The sequence below is a fragment of the Oryx dammah genome, unplaced genomic scaffold (genome assembly GCF_014754425.2).
Source record: "Oryx dammah isolate SB20612 unplaced genomic scaffold, SCBI_Odam_1.1 HiC_scaffold_11, whole genome shotgun sequence".
Taxonomy (NCBI): domain Eukaryota; kingdom Metazoa; phylum Chordata; class Mammalia; order Artiodactyla; family Bovidae; genus Oryx; species Oryx dammah.
Window position 1 is genome coordinate 16,949,080 of NW_024070195.1, and position 15,087 is coordinate 16,964,166.

The following is a 15,087-nucleotide window of genomic DNA, read 5'->3' on the forward strand; positions in this document are numbered from 1 at the left end:
GACGCAAATGGGATGGTTTCATGATGGAGTTTTGAAAAGTTGATGAGATGCTGAGTGCAAAAAATAGGAAAACAGTATATCTGTCAGCACAATTAGGATTATCTTATGAAGTAAGGATCTCTGACATCCTAGATTAAGGCAATTGAGATATTAATATGTATAGCATTATAAGGTATCAGTGAATAATCAAGTCTGACAAAAACACGAGAAATGTTCATTTCTTACCATTCATGTTGTATCTCTCATGATTATGCTTGCATGATATACTGTAAATATTATTGTAGGGCTAGAATGGAGAAATATTTGTATGGATTTTTATGCACTAGAGGGAATCATATATGCCAATTTGGAGAGTTTGTCTTTATTCTACAAAACAGCAGGAAACCAAGAATATTTAGTCCAAGAGAGCAGAATGTCCAGAATTAGAAAAGAGAAACTTTAATGTGGATTGAGGAATTGTGGCTGTTGGGGCTGGTAGAGAAAGAGAAAGAGATAAGAAAGAGCTGGGAATATTATGACACTAAAAATCAAAGAGGGCTCTGCCAAGTGAAAAGATGCAAAGCATGTGAGAGATACAGGAAATGAAATAGACCTTGACCACATGCAAGGAATGAGGCAGACATAAGAGTCAAAAAGACATCCAACAATATGGAATGAGTTGAGTAAATAAATAATTGAAAAGTCAGAGAGAAGGGAAGAGATAAATTAAGGTTTTATCCAAAAGCATCTGAGCTCTATTTTCCTGTATTTCACCAACTTAGTACCAGAAATCACCAAAAAATGTTAAGGTTCTGCAGCAAATGATGGAAATAAGTATTCTATGGAGCTTCTGCTAGACCCTATGGAATACCAGAACCAAAGCACGACTACCCAGTGATAACAAGCAGCAAGTCACTAGTCACTTTCAACACTTAAATAACACATACATTGTAAAGCAAAGAGGATGAATGGAAATAAAATGGAAACAACTCATTCCTTTACAGAGCCAGCCTAAACAATACCTAGTTCAGTTCAGTTCAGTTCAGTTGCTCAGTCGTGTTCGACTCTCTGCAACCCCATGAATCACACCACGCCAGGCCTCCCTGTCCATCACCAACTCCCGGAGTTCACTCAGACTCACGTCCATCGAGTCAGTGATGCCATCCAGCCATCTCATCCTCGGTCGTCCCCTTCTCCTGCCCCTAATACCTCCCAGCATCAGAGTCTTTTCCAGTGAGTCAACTCTTCGCATGAGGTGGCCAAAGTACTGGAGTTTCAGCTTCAGTATCATTCCTTTTCAAAGTACTGGAGTTTCAGCTTCAGTATCATTCCTTCCAAACAAACTAGAGGTAATGGTCTCCTTAATCATGTGTCCACTTTCTCCAAGAGGTTCTCATCCTTTTGTCTGAATCTTCCCTTGTTTACTAACCTTTCATTGCCTTACTCTAAGCAGATCATCAGCTAATCTCTAATCAAATGAATAATCAAACAGTGTTCACTCCTGATAGATATTTGTGTTGATGGACTCTTCAAACTGAAAGGCTTTCTAATCCCTTGAAAGTAAAACTCTAAAACTGGAAGGACTCCTTCCCTGCCTCTTTCCAAAATGCCCAGTGGGCAGCAATTCCGAGTCTAGCTACTTAGATGTCTTCTGCTGTAATTATAACCTGTTTGGATAGTGAAGACAGGAGATGGATGAGACACTGAAAGATGTCAAGAAAGAAATGCATGGACAAGTGGAAAAGATACCGTAAGCCTTAAACACAGATCTCTGCCTGTACACCATACCATTTGTGATGGGAGCCAGGTGGGCCTAGAGAGGGATGGATTTTTCAAGAAAGCTCTATATGAGTTGGCACTGAGAAGTTTGATTCAACTCAACTGTTTCAACATGATTCTTTGATTCTAAGACTCAAAGCCACTTGTCTCATTTAACTGCACTAAGTCAAAAAGGGAATATACTTACTGCCTATTTGAACACTGCTGCTGCTGCTGCTGCATTGCTTCAGTCGTGTCTGACTCTGTGAGACCCCATAGACGGCAGCCCACCAGGCTCCCCTGTCCCTAGGATTCTCCAGGCAAGAACACTGGAGTGGGTTGCCATTTCTTTCTCCAATGCCTCAAAGTGAAAAGTGAAAGTGAAGTCGCTCAGTCACGACCCCATAGACTGCAGCCCACCAGGCTCCTCCATCCATGGGATTTTCCAGGCAAAAGTACTGGAGTGGGGTGCCATTGCCTTCTCTGTTGAGCACTGCTAAGAGATCTTAAAAAAAATTTCTCATCACATGAAGAAAATTGTAACTATTTCTAGTGACAGATGTTCACCAGACTTAACTGTGGTGATCATTTTGCAATATATATCAAATAATTATATTGTACACCTGAAACCAAAATAACATTATATTCAATATTATCTATGTATAATGATACCTGAAATTAAAATAGCATTATATGTAAATGTGACCTATGTATAATGATCATATAATCATTATGTTATATACATAACACATATGCATACCTTCAGTTAAGTTCAGTCACTCAGTCATATCCAACTCTTTGAGACCCCATGGAATGCAGCACATCAGGCTCCCGTGTCTTCCACCATCTCCTAGAGCTTGCTCAAACTCATGTCTATCGAGTTGGTGATGCCATCCAACCATCTCATCTTCTTCTATCTCCTTCTCCTCCTGCCTTCAATCTTTCCCAGCATCAGGGTGTTTTCCAATGAGTTAGTATTTTGCATCAGGTGGGAAAAGTATTCAAGCTTTAGCTTCAGTATCAGTCCTTTCAATGAATATTCAGGGCTGATTTCCTTTAGTATTCACCGGTTTGATCTCCTTGCAGTCCAAGGGACTTTCAAGAGTCTTCTCCAATATCGCAGTTCAAAAGCATCAGTTCCTCAGTGCTCAACTTCCTTATGGTCCAGTTCTCACATCCATACATAACTACTGGAAAAACCACAGCTTTGACTAGATAGAATTTTATTTATATATATAAACATATATGTACACACACCTATGTAAGGAAAAGTTTTTGAAGTGGAATATGATTATATTTTGGAAAAGAAAACAAATAGAGTATAACTTTGTTTTCCAACTGTGCATTTTAGCTATCATTTTGGGTCTAAACCTTATCTTCAAATGTTGTTTATGTTTATGCTGATAAAAGAAACAGAAATGTGTCTTAGCCTTGTAACATTAACTGCAGAACAGCTTATTTACAATAGTTAATTGAAACCACAAAATTTTGAAACCTATAGCCTGCCCAGTATTCTGCTATTGGTCATTTAACCAACTGATCATTGACTTAATTCCTCCCTGACTCAGAAACTCTTATAGGTGCTTAGTTTACATCAATAAACAAAGCAGGCAGACATTTATTCTGATGTGACTGATATTGCATCTGGGGGAAGACAGATAATCTGCAATAAACCTGAATCCAAGTACATTATATAGTATGTTAACAGGTTATCTATACTATGGGAAAAGAAATAGTAATCAGAGGATGGGGTTTGGGGAATAAAGGTGAAGCAAGGGAGGTGATTTAGAGAAAAACAACTTAGAATAAACTGAGGGGAGCAAACATGCTCTGTTGCATTCAAGATTCAAGTTTTCCCCTGTGCAGGCAGGTCTCTTCGTCTTCTACCCAACTTCAAAAATGTTTCTGTCTCTGAGGCTCTATGCAAACTCAAGCAAACATGGATGTTCTGAACATTCTGCATCTTCAGTTGAACTGGTTTCTTAAAAAATTTTTGGTAAACTCTCCCAAATTAAGTAACTTTATATGCAGCAAATTTTGATAATTTTCTGTTTCTTGAAGAACTAATCTCCAAGTTATTTTCCATTTTTCAACACACTGTCAGTGACCTAATTATATTATGTAAAATATTATATATGCATTGCTATTCTAATATATTATGACATTTTAAAAATATACACAAAATATATACTAAATGACAGTGAGATAATAATAAATAGAAATGGAAATGGTAACATTTTCTTCCCCAGGTGATGAAGACACTCATTTTTTGGCCACTGGACTAATGGATTCTGAATGTACACACATAATTATACCAGTTATTTAACTATCATAATAAAGTAATTTCTTTAACATATAGCTTCAATCAAAGTTCTCAGAATATCACAAGGGGCCAAGAATAAATTATATGTGAAAAACTCACTTCATATGCATATATAAAATTTTGTGAACTCAATTAAGTAATCATCTTTAGTTCTTTTGTTATTCCTTCAATTCATCTACTGGTAAAAAATCCAAACTATACAATAGGTTTCTTTTTTTCAAGGGTTTAAATCTCAAGTCATAATAAAGTGGAGCAATGGCCTAGAAGAATAAACGAAATGTCATATGAATATCATTATATATATGCATTTGTAAAGAAAATTAAAGAAATAATACAGAAGACTTACAGTCTGCTGAAACAGAAAGTGTACTCACTCAGAGCTGAATATACATATCACCTAGAAAAAATACTTTCTCTGCTTCTGATGACTTCTAAAGAAGGGGACTCCATGACTTTCATCTACAGCCTACTGTGGATTCCTTGCCACTTTCCTCCTCAACTTCCCTCCATGAAATCTCTTCCCCAGGTTATAAAACACACCTTGGGCTTCTGGTTCAGGCAAGACAGCATTAATCTCCTTGCACCCACTCCTCTGTTTGTTTTGGAAAAAAGAGACCACTAAAGGAGACATTTTATAGTTGGCAAAAAGAAGGTGAACTAGATTAGGGCCTGAAGGATGGAAGAGCAACACAGCAGCATCTGACAGAAGACAAGCCAGGCCCAGCATTCCTGACCTCCAACCTAGATCAGAAGGCAGCCTGAGTAGGGCTGTTCCTCCCAAGGAATACATGTGAAAGAACACCAGGTGGTGGTTTAGTTGCTAAGCTGTGCCTGACTCTTTGTGACCCCATGCAATGTAGCCCACCAGGTTCCTCTGTCCATGGAATTCTCCAGGCAAGAATATGGATTCCCATTACCTCCTCCAGGGGATCTTCGCAACCCAGGGATTGAATTCAGGTCTTCACAAGGCAAGTGGATTCCTTACTGTCTGAGCCACCAGGAAAGCCCAAGAAACTCAATAATGGCATGGATATTTGGAAAATAAAAGGATAAAAACATATATTAATAATTGATAAAGTGGATTTTAGAACAAAGAAAATTTTGAAAGACAAAGGAAGACAAGGACATTACATAAGGAAAAAAGAGTCAATCCAGCAGGAATACATAATAATCCTAAATATGTATACATCAAACAACATAATCTCAAAATACTTGAAGCAAAAATAGATACATCATCTGAATTCTCCTATAAACTTTAATGAGATTGAAACTGTGAGATAAAACTTTTGAAAAAGAAATCATCAATCCAAGATAGTTTGACCAGAGAATTCTAACAAATAGTTAAAAAATTAAGATCAATTTGACATAATCTCTTCAAGAAAATGAAAGAGTAGGAAACCACTCCCTACTAATGAGATGGGGCCAATATTGCTCTATATCAAAATCAAACAAAGGCAGTTCAAAAGGAAATTTCAGACTAACGTCTCTCACAAATTTGGAATTAAAAGTTTTCACTCTCACACATACAAATCAACCAAATGAATTCAACAATGTATAAAAATATCTCTTGATAGTTTCTGGTCCCTTCCTAAGTCTGGTCCCATTACCTATCTCTCCAAAGGGTTTAAGTGAATCAAGGATATAGTCAGTTATGGTTCCAGTAATAATATTATGATATCACAAATACAATGACAAATACTCGAGTCTAGGTCAAATCAGAAACTGAACTCTCCCATTAAAGTTAATCCTACCCAGTCATCCTAAATGTCTAGCAAGATAACTACAACAAGATTCATAAGATAAAGAAAACATATCTACTACATAGAAATGTTGGGTGTGTTTGATATTCTTTATATGCCCCTCAGGAACCCTGTTGATCCTTTTCTCTTATGTTATGAACCTTTGGAGGCTGAGAAGACCAGATTTTATACCTCCAGCTCTTCTGGCCTCTGACTTCTGCTTGAGTTTGGCCAGGGATGGCCAAAAGAGCTTGGTGAGTCAATGGAGAAAGAGATTAGTCGATTGATTATTTCCTCTGGCTCCTTTCTTGCTGGGAAGTGGTCAAGTTTCTCCACTGAGCCCAGAGCTCTAGTCACAGGCCCTCACTTTTAGCTGTAGCTATGTACAAGACTCTTTAGAGACTGCAATATCCATTGTCTTCTTTGCCATGTGGGCCTAAAAGTGTTTATGTACCCCTGTTCTTGCCTGTCTCAAAGAGTTTTGCTCTTCCTTTTAAGCTATCCTTAGTGCTGATACAACTTCCAAATCCTTAAGTTCATTGTGTGTTAGTCACTCAGGCATGTCTGACTTTTTGTGAACCCCATGGACTGTAGCCCTACCAGGCATCTCTGTCCAAAGAATTCTTCAGACAAGAATACTGGAGTGGGTATCGAATTCCTTCTGCATGGGTCTTCCCTGAACCAAGGGTGCAACTCAGGTCTCCCACATTGCAGGCAATTCTCTACCATCTGAGATACCAGGGAAACCACTTTTCCCTATTATCCTTATCTGTATAAATCATCTTGATTTCTGACAATGATAGGGAGATGGAGCTGCTAGATAAATATTGTCCCTCAAAGATCTAATGCTAAAATGCTTACAACAGGAGGGGGACATCTTTTTTTCCTGACTCCAAAACCATAAATACAAGAATATGTCACAGGTCATGTAAAAATAAGTGCTGAGAAATCAATGATTTAAGAATGAATTTTTATTTATTATTATTATTTTTATTTTATTTTTTATTTTACTTTACAATTCTGTATTGGTTTTGCCATACATTGAAAATTTTAAGCTGTAAGATGATGAATAAGGTCTGAGAATCTAATGTGTAATGTGATTATGGTTTGTAATGTGCTATTGAGATTTGTGGGGCTTCCCAGGTGGTGTTAATGGTAAAGACCCCTCCTGCCAGTGCAGGATGCATGAGAGACATGGGTTGAATCCCTGGGTCAGGAAGATCCCCTGGAGGAGGGCATGGCAACCCACTCTAGTATTCTTTCCTGGAGAATCCCCATGGACAGAGGAGCCTGGCAGGCTATAAAGTCCATGGGATCACAAAGAGTTGGACATGATTGAAGTCAGTTAGCACAGATGTAAGAGAAGAAAACTTATAAGTTCTCACCAAAAAGATCTTTAAAGGTAAAGATGTGAGGTGATATTAATAGATGTGTTAATTAAATCAATGAAGGAATCCATTTATCATGTTTACCAATTTATGTATTTATTTGAAATATAAACATTTATTTTAATTGGAGGCTAATTACTTTACAATATTGTATTGGTTTTGCCATACATCAACATTAATCCTCCACGGGTGTACACTTATTCCCCATCCTGAACCCCCCTCCCCCCTCCCTCCCCGTACCATCCCTCTGGTTCATCCCAGTGCATCAGCCCCAAGCATCCTGCATCCTGCATCGAACCTGGACTGGTGATTTGTTTCATATATGATATTATACATGTTTCAATGCCATTCTCCCAAGTCATCCCACCCTTTCCCTCTCCAACAGAGTCCAAAAGACTCTTCTATATACATCTGTGTCTCTTTTGCTGTCTCACATACAGGGTTATATTTACCATCTTTCTAAATTCCATATATATGCGTTAGTATACTGCATTGTTGTTTTTCTTTCTGGCTTACTTTACTCTGTATAATAGGCTCCAGTTTCATCCACCTCATTAGAATTGATTCAAATGTATTCTTTTTAATGGCAAAGTAATATTCCATTGTGTATATGTACCACAGCTTTCTTATCCATTCATCTGCTGATGGGCATCTAGGTTGCTTCCATGTCCTGGCTATTTTTTTTAATTTAATTTAATTTTATTTTATTTTCCTTTATAATATTGTATTGGTTTGCCATATATAAACATGAATCCACCACAAGTGTACATAATTTCCCACTCCTGAACCCCCCTCCCACCTCCCTCCCCATATCATCCCTCCGGGTTATCCCAGTGCACCAGCCCCAAGCATCCTGTATCCTGCATCAAACCTAGACTGATGATTCATTTCTTATATGATATTATATATGTTTCAATGCCATTCTCCTAAATCATCCCGCCCTCTCCCTCTCCCATAGAGTCAAAAAGTCTGTTCTGTACATCTGCGTCTCTTTTGCTGTCTTGCATACAGGGTTATTGTTACCATCTTTCTAAATTCCATATATTTGTGTTAGTATACTGTATTGGTGTTTTTCTTTCTGGCTTACTTCACTCTGTATAATCGGCTCCAGTTTCATCCATCTCATTAGAACTGATTGAAATGCATTCTTTTTAATGCTGGAATAATACTCCATTGTGTATATGTACCACAGCTTTCTTATCCATTCATCTGCTGATGGACATCTAGGTTGCTTCCATGTCCTGGCTATTATAAACAGTGCTGCGATGAACACTGGGGTACACGTGTCTCTTTCAATTCCAGTTTCCTTGGTGTGTATGCCCAGCAGTGGGATTGCTGGGTCATAAGGCAGCTCTATTTCCAGTTTTTTAAGGAATCTCCACACTGTTCTCCATAGTGGCTGTACTAGTTTGCATTCCCACCAACAGTGTAAGAGGGTTCCCTTTTCTCCACACCCTCTCCAACATTTATTGCTTATAGACTTTTGGATGGCAGCCATTCTGACTTGTGTGAAATGGTACCTCATTGTGGTCTTGATTTGCATTTCTCTGATAATGAGTGATGTTGAGCATCTTTTCATGTGTTTGTTAGCCATCTGTATGTCTTCTTTGGAGAAATGTCTATTTAGTTCTTTGTCCCATTTTTTGATTGGGTCGTTTATTTTTCTGGACTTGAGCTGCATAAGTTGCTTATATATTTTTGAGATTAGTTGTTTGTCAGTTGCTTCATTTGCTATTATTTTCTCCCATTCCAAAGGCTGTCTTTTCACCTTGCTTATAGTTTCCTTTGTTGTGCAGAAGCTTTTAATTTTAATTAGGTCTCATTTGTTTATTTTTGCTTTTATTTCCAGTATTCTGGGAGGTGGGTCATAAAGGATCCTGCTGTGATTTATGTCGGAGAGTGTTTTGCCTATGTTCTCTTCTAGGAGTTTTATAGTTTCTGGTCTTACATTTAGATCTTTAATCCATTTTGAGTTTATTTTTGTGTATGGTGTTATAAAGTGTTTTAGTTTCATTCTTTTACAAGTGGTTGACCAGTTTTCCCAGCACCACTTGTTAAAGAGACTGTCTTTAATCCATTGTATATTCTTGCCTCCTTTGTTGAAGATAAGGTGTCCATAGGTGTGTGGATTTATCTCTGGGCTTTCTATTTTGTTCCATTGACCTATATTTCTGTCTTTGTGCCAGTACCATACTGTCTTGATGACTGTGGCTTTGTAGTAGAGCCTGAAGTCAGGCAGGTTGATTCCTCCAGTTCCATTCTTCTTTCTCAAGATTGCTTTGGCTATTCGAGGTTTTTTTGTATTTCCATACAAATTGTGAAATTATTTGTTCTAGTTCTGTGAAAAATACTGCTGGTAGCATGATAGGGATTGCATTGAATCTGTAGATTGCTTTGGGTGGTATACTCATTTTCACTATATTGATTCTTCCAATCCATAAACATGGTATATTTCTCCATCTATTAGTTTCCTCTTTGATTTCTTTCACCAGTGTTTTATAGTTTTTGATATATAGGTCTTTAGTTTCTTTAGGTAGATATATTCCTAAGTATTTTATTCTTTTCTTTGCAATGGTGAATGGAATTTTTCCTTAATTTCTTTTTCTACTTTCTCATTATTAGTGTATAGGAACGCAAGGGATTTCTGTGTGTTGATTTTATATTCTGCAACTTTACTATATTCATTGATTAGCTCCAGTAATTTTCTGGTGGAGTCTTTAGGATTTTCTATGTAGAGGTTCATGTCATCTGCAAACAGTGAGAGTTTTACTTCTTCTTTTCCAATTTGGATTCCTTTTATTTCTTTTTATGCTCTGATTGCTGTGGCCAAAACTTCCACAACTATGTTCAATAGCAGTGGTCAAAGTTGTCACCGTTGTCTTGTTGCTGACTTTAGGGGAAATGCTTTCAATTTTTCACAGTTGGGGATAATGTTTGCTGTGGGTTTGACATATATAGCTTTAATTATGTTGAGGTATTTTCCTTCTATTCCTGCTTTCTGGAGAGTTTTTTTTTTTTTTAATCATAAATGGATGTTGAATTTTGTCAAAGGCTTTCTCTGCATCTATTGAGATTATCATATGGCTTTTATTTTTCAATTTGTTAATGTGATGAATTACATTGATTGATTTGTAGATATTGAAGAATCCTTGCATCCCTGGGATAAAGCCCACTTGGTCATGGTGTATGATCTTTTTAATGTGTTGTTGGATTCTGATTGCTAGAATTTTGTTAAGGATTTTTTGCATCTATGTTCATCAGTGATATTGGCCTGTAGTTTTTTTTTTTTTTTTTTTGTGTGTGTGTGTGTGTGTGTGGCATCTTTGTCAGGTTTTGGTATTAGAGTGATGGTGGCCTCATAGAATGAGTTTGGAAGTTTACCTTCCTCTGCAATTTTCTGGAAGAGTTTAGTAGGATCGGTGTTAGCTGTTCTCTAAATTATTGGTAGAATTCAGCTGTGAAGCTGTCTGGACCTGGGCTTTTGTTTGCTGGAAGATTTCTGATTACAGTTTCAATTTCCATGCTTGTGATGGGTCTGTTAAGATTTTCTATTTCTTCCTGGTTCAGTTTTGGAAAGTTGTACTTTTCTAAGAATTTGTCCATTTCTTCCACGTTGTCCATTTTATTGGCATATAATTGCTGATAGTAGTCTCTTATGATCCTTTGTATTTCTGTGTTGTCTGTCGTGATCTCTCCATTTTCATTTCTAATTTTATTGATTTGATTTTTCTCCCTTTGTTTCTTGATGAGTCTGGCTAATGGTTTGTCAATTTTATTTATCCTTTCAAAGAACCAGCTTTTGGCTTTGTTGATTTTTGCTATGGTCTCTTTTGTTTCTTTTGCATTTATTTCTGCCCTAATTTTTAAGATTTCTTTCCTTCTATTAAACCTGGGGTTCTCCATTTCTTCCTTTTCTAGTTGCTTTAGGTGTAGAGTTAGGTTATTTATTTGACTTTTTTCTTGTTTCTTGAGGTATGCCTGTAAGGCTATGAACTTTCCTCTTAGCACTGCTTTTACAGTGTCCCACAGGTTTTGGGTTGTTGTGTTTCCATTTTCAAAAAACTATGGAACGCTTCATGAATTAGCATGTCATCCTTGCGCAGGGGCCGCACTAATCTTCTCTGTATCATTCCAATTTTAGTAAATGTGCTGCCGAAGTGAGCACTATCCTGGCTATTATAAACAGTGCTATTGTGTATACTTTAAATATCTTGCCATTTTATCTGGAAATTATATTTTGAAAAAATGAAAAAAGAAAAAAAAACAAGAATTTCAGTGCTTTTTAATATAATATTGTAGATATTTCAGCCATTACTCTTGGTATGTAAAAGGTTTTTTCTAATTCCAGATAATAACCAATGGGATTCACTGGGTGTTAGAAAAGGAAGAAACTATGGAAATTATCTAGACAATCCTCCCATATTAAAGATATATGATCCAAGAATGATTAAGTCGCTTATCTAAACTTATAAAACTCGATGCAAAAGTAGCGATAGAAACCACATTTCCTAAGTTTAAGTGAATCTTAACCAAATTACCCGGCAAATGGATATATCTCCTATGCGCTGCAAAACTTGATTCTTATCTCTTTCACAGACTGATCATATTCTGACTTATATTCATTGTCCAGTTAGCATAAGTTTACCAAGTAAATTAAATTCCTTGAAGGTTCAATCCTGGCATGTCTGTTCTTCTCAATTTTTATTCTCTCATATGGCTAAAGCTCTTTATACATGCCATTCCTTCTCCCTGGAAGACCCTCTCTCTTTTACCTCATGACTTCCCTGACATCTTTCAGATCTCAGTAAAAACCACTTCCACAAAGCAGCCATTCCTGACTCTGACACAGCTCAGGTCTCCTTGTTATGTGGACATATGGCATTCTGTGCTTTTCCCTCTCAACTCATGTCCCAGCTGTGGTGCAACATTTAATTTTGAAATTTACCTCTTTCTGTTTTTCTATTAAAATTTAAGTCCTAGTTCACCAAGTCCACATGTGTGCTCTTCACTGCTGTCCATTCTTTGCATCCAGCAGGTCTTCCTTTAGGTATTTATTTAATGAAACACTTTTATTCATGCAGAATAAAATTTCAATGAATTTTTGTTGCTGCTATCATGGCATACAGTGAACTAAAACCATTTAGGACGTCTCTCCCCATCCAAACCCTCATACTCTGATTATTTGGACATAATTACAGAACTAGAACTGTGGGGTCTTCCCTTGTGGCTCAGCTGGTGAAAAATCCACCTGCAATGTGGGAAGTGTAGGTTTGATCCCTGGGTTGGGAAGATTCCTTGGAGAAGGGAAGGGCTACCAACTCCAGTATTCTGGCCTGGAGAATTCTGTGGACTCTATAGTCCATGGGATCACAAAGAGTGAGACACGACTGAGTGACTTTCATTTTTACAGAACCGTGGAAGCATTTGCTTTTAATTGTTACCCTATTAGATGGAAAACCCTGGATGTTCAGTCTTTTATTCCACATACACTAGCCCTTGCAGTTCATGTGCTAAGATAACGTGATAATCGAGTCACTGACTAAAATGCTGAATAAGACAGAACTAGAGACAGTGTTCTGAACCTGCCACTTGAGTCTCCTTTTTACCATAGGATTCTCACCTTCACTAGAGGAGTTCAGTTTCTTAGCTGTACTCTCTGATCATGACAGATAAAAATACTTTAAGCAGAGCCTACAAATTAAATATTCTTACATTATACACAAATACCTAATCTCTCTTTGAAGGTTCAAAAGAAATTTACCTCATTAATGAATCGTTACCTACTTTTCCTAGAAGAAAGTGCCATCTTCCTCCTTATGGCTTCTTAATGTCATTCTCACCATTTTTATCTCACTCACCACTTTCTGACTTACATTATGGTTAATTATCTGAACAACACCAATTCCCACTCCTTTCATTCAGTTCCATTGGGGCTACAAGGGTATGCCAAATGTCCTGAAGTTACTATTTATTGAGCCAGTCATTTGTTCTTTCTGAGGTAAATATTATAATTAAAAGCAAATACCCAGCCTCTGGTATTTTGGATAAACTGACAACTGGACAAAACCTTAACTGCTATTTCAGATAAAAGTTCCTTTTGTGTTAAATTTTTTCTTTTAGAAAGAGCCTCATTCTAGATAGCATTTAAGTAAATAGAAATGGGACTGATAAGTTAATTAGAAAAAAAAAAACACACTGTTGCAGGATACAAAGGCAGACAAATCAGGCATCTTCTGTATACTTCAAGACCCCTTTTATTAGGAGTTGGCAGCTCAGACAGTAAAGAGTCCCCCTGCATACAGGAGACCTGGGTTCCATCCCTGGTCAGGAAGATCTCTGGAAGAGGGCATGTCAAACCATTCCAGTATTCTCACCTAGAGAATCCTCATGGACAGAGGAGCCTGGCAGGCTACAGTCAAAGGGGTAGTCAGTCCATGGGGTTGTAAAGTGTTGGACACGACTCAGCAACTACGCACAGCAAACTTCTCAATGTGACATATTGACATTTAGAAACAGTTTCTCTCACTAGTGTGCTTAACTGTAACTCATGCTTTTCAGTGGAAGATCAAAGATAAAAGTAATATTCCATAACAGTCAAGTAATTATTTCTATCAAGGATTTTTTCTTAAAGCTAAGCTAGAGAAATACACTGTGGGATAGAGCAGATAATGAGAAGTATAAGAGATCCAAACAGGGAAGTTGCACAACAAATCAATAGTTTTCTTTTTGGGAAAAAGAATAAAACCTCAGTTTGGAATCATGTTTGATACAAAGATTTGCATACTCTTTGGAAGTGTAAAGAATTGTCTACTCTAATTTTCCTTTTCCAGTTGAGAAAACCAGGCCTACAGAAGAAAAGATAAGTTTTCCAAGTCAAAGAGCAGTTATGTTAGGATTCTGATGAGAGCCCAGTGACAGGCCTTAGGGTCCAGTTGCTTCATCGTTAGGCTGATAGGCTGGAGATTGTGGTACCAGTTAATGGTGCCGTCTTCAAGCTGAATTGCTTTGATTTTGGGAAGCCTCTATTTATGCTCTTAGGGCCCTAAACTGATTGCATAAAATCCACAGTCTATTGGTTTAAATGTTAATCACCTCTAAGAAAATATCTTCCCAGGTGGGCATGTCAAAGAACTACAATTAGAAAGAAATGTACAATTCTATAGAGTATGTTACCATGTGCCATAGGAATTGAATATCTATACTACCTGTTCCACATTCATGACCTTGGAAGGGAAAACAAGATTGACAGTATTTTCCCATTTAATTGTGTCCAGTGTTTAGTGCATGTTACAAAAATGCCAGAGGCTGGGTGGTTTATAAACCACATTATTTATCACAGTTCTGGAGGTTAGATGTCTAAGATCATTGTGCTAGCATGGTAGAGTGAGTAAGCGCCTCACTTACTCTTCCAGGACATATCCCTAAATAGAAGGGCTGAGCAAGTATTTCAGGCCTCTTTCACAAGAGCCCTAATCCCATTCATGTGGGCTCTGCCTCATGACCTAATCATTTTCCAATGGCCCCCCCTCCTAAAATCGTTACTTTGGGGATTAGGTATCCAACATATGAATATTAGGAGACCACAAGCATTTAGATCATTGTACCCGTCGAGGAGGCTGACTTTTCTAAGCTAACCCAATGTCTCATCCATAATGAATGCTCTGTGGTGCTGATAGGAAGCCAAGGACTAACGGAGCTGAGTAAGGACCAGCAGCCCCTGGTGGAGGGTCTGAGATGGCAAACTCCTTGATGGATTTCACAATAGTATATGAGTGTCTCCAGGGTCTTCCTTGGTTATCAGTTATTGAGAAATCCCCCCTAATATACATGTTCCTATTTGAAATATGAGTTAGTTATTTATTTCTTAGACAAAGTACCAGTTGACCAACATGGAAACATC

The 15,087-nt window shown here is 37.5% G+C and overlaps 1 non-coding gene across 1 annotated transcript; it reads right to left on the bottom strand.

The window, feature by feature from the left end:
• Positions 1-11,245: 11,245 nt before the first annotated feature.
• On the bottom strand, positions 11,246-11,352 carry LOC120870646. The gene has a single exon (XR_005722846.1). It is a non-coding gene; the product is annotated as a U6 spliceosomal RNA (small nuclear RNA).
• Between the last annotated feature and the right edge of the window lie 3,735 nt (positions 11,353-15,087).